This window comes from Triticum aestivum, chromosome 6D (genome assembly GCF_018294505.1).
Source record: "Triticum aestivum cultivar Chinese Spring chromosome 6D, IWGSC CS RefSeq v2.1, whole genome shotgun sequence".
Taxonomy (NCBI): Eukaryota; Viridiplantae; Streptophyta; class Magnoliopsida; order Poales; family Poaceae; genus Triticum; species Triticum aestivum.
The window spans coordinates 433,875,406-433,881,461 of NC_057811.1; positions in this window are offsets into that span (position 1 = coordinate 433,875,406).

Here is a 6,056-nt window from a genome sequence, read left to right on the forward strand (position 1 = left end):
GACGAGCACCTCAGTAGAGAAAGCCGAAAACTGACTGTCATGATGCGGCGATAGCCGGTCAGCTATTCGAGAGGTTCCCAATCGTTGGAGATTTTTTCCGCTTCTTGCGAGGAATCCGTTCTTCCGATTAGGCGTGTATAACGCCCCTAATTCGGCCTTCCGAACACCAGGGGCTTCGCCAACTTTATTAATCGTCAAACTCCTATGGCTAAGTGAGGGCGGTAAAGGCCGCATAGTCTGATTGCCTTGTTCGTTGCGCTAAACACCTCCTTTAAGGACCAGAATGTGGAGTAAAGAGTGTTTAGATTTATCCCGAACATGGGGGCAGAAGCCAATGGCTGGTCATCCCTCAGATTTATTAAACGGCCGCACAGGAGGTAAAGTTTAAAATCATAAAACATTACACTACATAACATCTTTGTTCCATATTACAGGGCAAGATAATACACATGTTCTCATGGGAATATAATATCCTTTGAACATTGCTCCGCCGCAAGGCGGGACCCCTCCAGGACACCATCAGAATAGTGCTCGGGTCGACGATGCTCCTTGCCCTCCGGCGGTCCCTCAGTCATCAGCTTCTTGGCATCCAGCTTCGCCCAATGCGTCTTGACGCGGGAAAAGGCCATACGCGCACCTTCAATACAGATCGACCGCTTCACGACTTCGAGCCGCGGACAGGCACTCGCAAGCCGCTGCACAAGTCCGAAGTAGCTGCTAGGTATAGGATCGGCAGGCCACAGCCGGACTATAAAGTCCTTCATGGCTAACTCTGCCAACCTGTGCAGCTCGACCAACTGCTTTAGCTGGTCGCTGAAGGGCACCGGATGTTCGGACCCCAGATATTGGGACCAGAACAGCTTCTCCGTAGACATCCCTTCTTCGGCTCGGTAATGCTCGGCCGCATCCCATACACTGTGCGGCAGACTGTAAATGCCCCTGGAAAACCAAAATTCAGGATAAGTACAAGGGATGTTGCTTCTACTTACTTGCTCGGCATGGTGAAGGACTTACCCGCCGCAATCTTTTGGGCCACCTGAATTTCCTGGAGGGCGCTCTGGGCTTCGGCTCGTGCATCCTGCGCGCTGTGGCGAGCCTTCGCCAATTCGGACTCTTGCGCCTTGCAATCGCGCTCCAAGGACTCAAATTTCTCTATCGCGCCCTGGAGCTATTGCTGCGCCTCGCCAACCCGGGCCTCGTGCTTCTCGCACGAAGCACGCTCCTTGGCCGCTTTGTCCTCGGCCTTGGCTAACGCCTTCTTAAGGGCTGCCACCTCGGTCGTGGCCCCTAATAAAGTTTATGACACTTTAGGTCCTGTCGAACTATTCATTTTTTTTAAATGTACCCATAGGTTACTGCATACCTTGGCTGTCCTCCAACTGCTTCTTCACGCGGCCGAGCTCCTCCTCGGCCCGCTCCAGTTTCTGCTTCAGTCCGGAGACCTCCACAGTATGAGCAGTGGCAGCCTGCAGCGATACCTGCTTGTTCACATAGACAACTCATGTTAGACTCGTGCGATATTCATTTTTGATCCTCTGTTCGGCTTTTCTTCACGAACACCAAACAGAGCATCAAGGGCTACTGTCTACACTGTGATATTTTTCCTACAAGGACGTGACTTACCTCAAAGCCTGTTAGAAGGCTAGTGCAGGCTTCGGTCAGTCCGCTTTTAACCAACTGAACCTTCTCTATTACCGTGTCCATAAGGACACGATGTTCATCCATGATAGAGGCGCCTCGCAGCGCCTCCAGCAGATTATCCGGTGCCTCTGGTTGGCAGAGGTCACCGGTGGAACAGGTGCACTCCCTCCTTGTCGGGAATGCCGTTCGCTGGACCCCGGAGCCGTGTAGATTTCCGGAATGGTATCCGGCTGAGGTCCGAAGGAAACTCGGACCCCGTCACCAGTCTCCATGGGGGCTTTTTCCCCCGTGTGTCAGGTGTCCGAGGAGTCATCCTGGGGCGTCCGATGATCTCCGGAACCTCCCCCGGCCTGGGAAGGCCTTTTTGGACACCACCTCGTCATCACCCTGGGTGAGACGGAATGAGCAGGGGGCGGAGATATGCTAGCCATCTCCTCTGTGTCGAGCGAATCCTCCGTCGAGGACCGCGGGGAGCCATCGCACGCCGGACTGCGATGACAAAAGTTCACAATATGTCAATATTACAAACCAGGAAGGCCAGACTTTTGCGAATTCTGGTACTTACGAAGCAGCCCGAGGCTTGGTCCGGCGAGGTTGTTCCGGACTGCTGTCGACGTCCCATGCGGAGTTATCCGCGAGGGAGCCTTTAACCCTTTTAGGCGTTTCCGCCTCCGGGCTTGTGGGGGCCGCTCTCTTCTTCCTCCCCGCTTCAGGCGGGGAGTCGTTTTCTTCTTCCCCTTCATCATCGTCGTCAGTGGACGAAGAGGAAGTCTCGCTTCCGGATGTCACGTCCGGAGTGCGTCTCCGGCGAAGGCTCTTTTTGGCCCCTTGAGCCGCCGATGTCTTCTCCGGCACCTCATAAGGTGCAGGGAATAACATTTTCTCCAGTAATGGAAACCCTTGGTCCTTGGGCAGCGGAGCTGGACAGTTGATCTCCTCGGCCACCTTGATCCAGGCCTGAAAACAGGGGAAGGAAGCTTAAACTTCCTCTCAAAATATTTCAGTAGGGGGTACTCCTTGAAAACATCAAAGGAACTAATCGGGTTGGGCTGGCGGTTTAAGCTAAGCCCGCGGTCTTCGGTCGTAGGCGGTGGCGTCTCGCCGGCCTTGAAAAGCACCTTCCAGATTTCTTCGTGCGCCGTGCCGAAGAGCTCTAGTAGCATCTGGTGCTTGGCCAAATCGAACTCCCATAAATAACAAGTCCGGCGTTGGCACGGAAGGACCCGAGGAATAAGCATGACCTGGACCACATTGACGAGCTTGATTTTCCTTTCTATCATATTCTGGACGCACGTCTAGAGCCCAGTCGGCTCGTCCAAAGGACCCAAGGTTAGTCCCCTCTCTTGCCAGGAGGTGAGCCGCATCGGGATTCCTGATCGGAATTCGGGGGCCGCCGCCCAGTTGGCGTCGCGCGGCTCGGTGATGTAGAACCACCCCGATTGCCACCCCTTCACCGTCTCCGCAAATGAGCCTTCTGGCCAGGTGACGTTGGGCATCTTGCCCACCATAGCACCTCTGCACTCTGCTTGTTGACCGCGCACTACTTTTGGCCTCACATTGAAGGTCTTCAGCCATAGGCCGAAGTGAGGTGGGATGTAGAGAAAGGCCTCACAAACGACGATAAATGCCGAAATGTTGAGGATGAAGTTGGGGGCTAGGTCATGAAAATCCAGCCCGTAATAAAACATCAACCCGCGGACGAATGGGTGAAGAGGGAACCCAAACCCGCGGACGAAATGTGTAAGAAACACAAACATCGTGTCCCCCGTCTCCTGTTACCATCGATCCTAGACGCACAGTTCGGGACCCCATACCCGAGATCCGCCGGTTTTGGCAACGACAGGCGCGACCACGCGAGGGAGGCGAAGGTCGTGGGAGGCGCGACGGTTGACGGAATTAAGTGAAGTTACCCACGCGTCGGCATGGGGTGCGAACAGGCAGAAGCTTTAACGTCAGGCCTATGATATGGGTCTAGTAGACATGACATCTAGTGGGTCCCGCATAGTTCTTGAGAACTCTTTGGGGGCTTGCAGTCGTTTATCCACCGGGCAAGCCAGCAACCCCACACCGTTCGCACGCCCTACTCGTCCCCGTCTTCTACTAGTACAGTACCTTACAATAGTTCGCTCCCAGTTGTCCCGTCCTTTCACATTACACCAGTTCAACTTCTCCTAACCCTCCTCCAAAATCCATGGCCTCCCAAATCTCCATGGCCGCCGCTGAGTACCAGGTTAGAGCCATCACCGGCGATGAGTTCATCGTCATCTACACACGTGGATCCGCGACGGTGAAAGCATGCCTTGCTCGCTTCCTACGTGCATGTTCAACAGTTCAACGGATGAGTGGGTCGCTGGGCTAGATGTTGAGTACACCACAGTCCTGCAAAGAGAGAAGATTCTAAAGGAGGCAGAGAAGAAGAAGCCCGCCGTGATCCAGGTTTGCGTACATAACGTGTGCTTGGTCTACCACATATGCCATGCTGACGTTGAGTGCCAGGATTTTAAGAACATCCTCAAGGACGAAAGAGTGAAATTCGTTACTGTAGACTTTAGGAACGACACGGATGTCCTGGGTCGGATAGGCCTCGTTGTAGGCCAGCCCTTCGATCTCTAGAAGGCAAGACTGGTGTCCTCCTCTCAGCCTTCAATGCTGACCCTGGCAGCAGCCATGATTGATCCTTCATACACTAAACTGAAGAAACCTCACCATGAGTTTCATCATGCATGGGAGTCGAAGACATTAGATGAAGATCACATCCTGTACGCAGCAATGGATGCCTACCTTTGTTTAAATATCTACAAGGGTTGGATGAAGAAGCAGAGCCCAGTGTCCGGTTCAAGCAAAGAAGCGTTGGCGAAGAGGAAGAGGAAGAGGGACGAGGACGAAGTCGAGGACGTGGACTCGGACTCCGAGTAGGTGGCAGTGCCGTCGCTCATGCTGGTTCTACTGCAGTGTCAAGCAGACTAGGTGCTTAGTTTATTTTCAAGGGTGTGTTGTGCTGAGGCCCCAACAGAACTATGGTTATGTTCTTTCTCGTTATTTGAACTCTTTAGTACGTGCAGTAGTACTAGTACTATGTCTTACTACTGTTCTTCTTGCAGTTGGTAGTACTGCTCGTATCTTCGTGTTCCTACTGTACTTAATACGTTCGTACTAGTAGTATAATTTGGGTCAGTAGATTTGTGAAAGAAGTTCTACGGAGCGAAGGAAGAAGATGGCAGAGAAGCTACACCAGTATCTATATTGGGGTGGCAGGGTGCCCATGATCTATCTTATGAGTGTTGGGTGTGGAATGCAGTTCGCCGGAAAAAAAATGGATCGTGCCCGGGGTTAAACGGATGGCGGGGGTGGGGGGAGCATGGCGGTGGCAGGCGGTTTAGGGGAGGGCGCGGCAGCGGCGGCAGGCGGTTAGGCGTGTGGCGGGCTGAGAAGATGAACCGTGCATCAATTTCGGAGGTTGAAGAAGCCCTTCTAGCCATCCATGTTGCATCAAACGACTCACAAGAGTCGACTGACCCAAATTGCTGCTTCAGATTGCAGGATCCATGTGGCATTCAAGGTCTCGAAGGTAGATTCAACGTCCACACCCAGTTTGCGGGCTCGACGCGCGCGCGATCGGCTTCCGCCACGACAGCCACCATGCGCGCCTCCTCCGCGCAGACGGAGACGACAATGGCACGCTAGTTCCTCCTCGCCGGCGTGCTGGAGCACGCGCTCGTCCTCCTCTTCGTACGCTACGTGCATAGATGCGGCTCCACCAGCTGCTTGCGTGCTTGGCAGCGCGGCGGCATCGCGAGGAGGGACTGCAAACGACGTGAGCGGGCGAGCCTTCGACTTCATGGCACGGGGATCGCGGCGACACGGCGGTGATGGGCGAGAAATTGTTGGCCGGAGCAAGCGGGCGCCAGCATGCGCAACGGCGGCGGCGGCATATTGATGAGTGCGCGTATGGGAGCTTAATTTAGTTTTATATAGGGTTGGTCAAACTTAAAAGAAAACGGTACTAGTACACGTAAACATTAGACTTAGGCAGCGCTTTTATTAGTTACCACAGCCACGGCACGAAATCCTGTGCAAGCGCGTGAACAGCGGCCGCGCGGTCGATTGAACGGTGCATCACCGTGTCGCGCTCGAAGGACATCCACCGAACCTTTTTGTGTGAGTGAAAACAATCCCCGAATATTACTCAAACTTTTTTTCCTAGAAGAGTTCTTGACGCTACAATATTTCCATATATTTGAATTTAGCTCCAGTTCGTGTTTATTTGGATTTGGACGTTTTAGGTGCGCCCTAGTTTTTTTTAATACTGATTTTGTGTGTGTGACTGAGAGAGAACGTTTGTATGTGTCCATATGTGTGTTGTGGCGGAAGGGCAATGTGGAGACGGTGTGTGTGTGATAGAGACATAGAGAGGT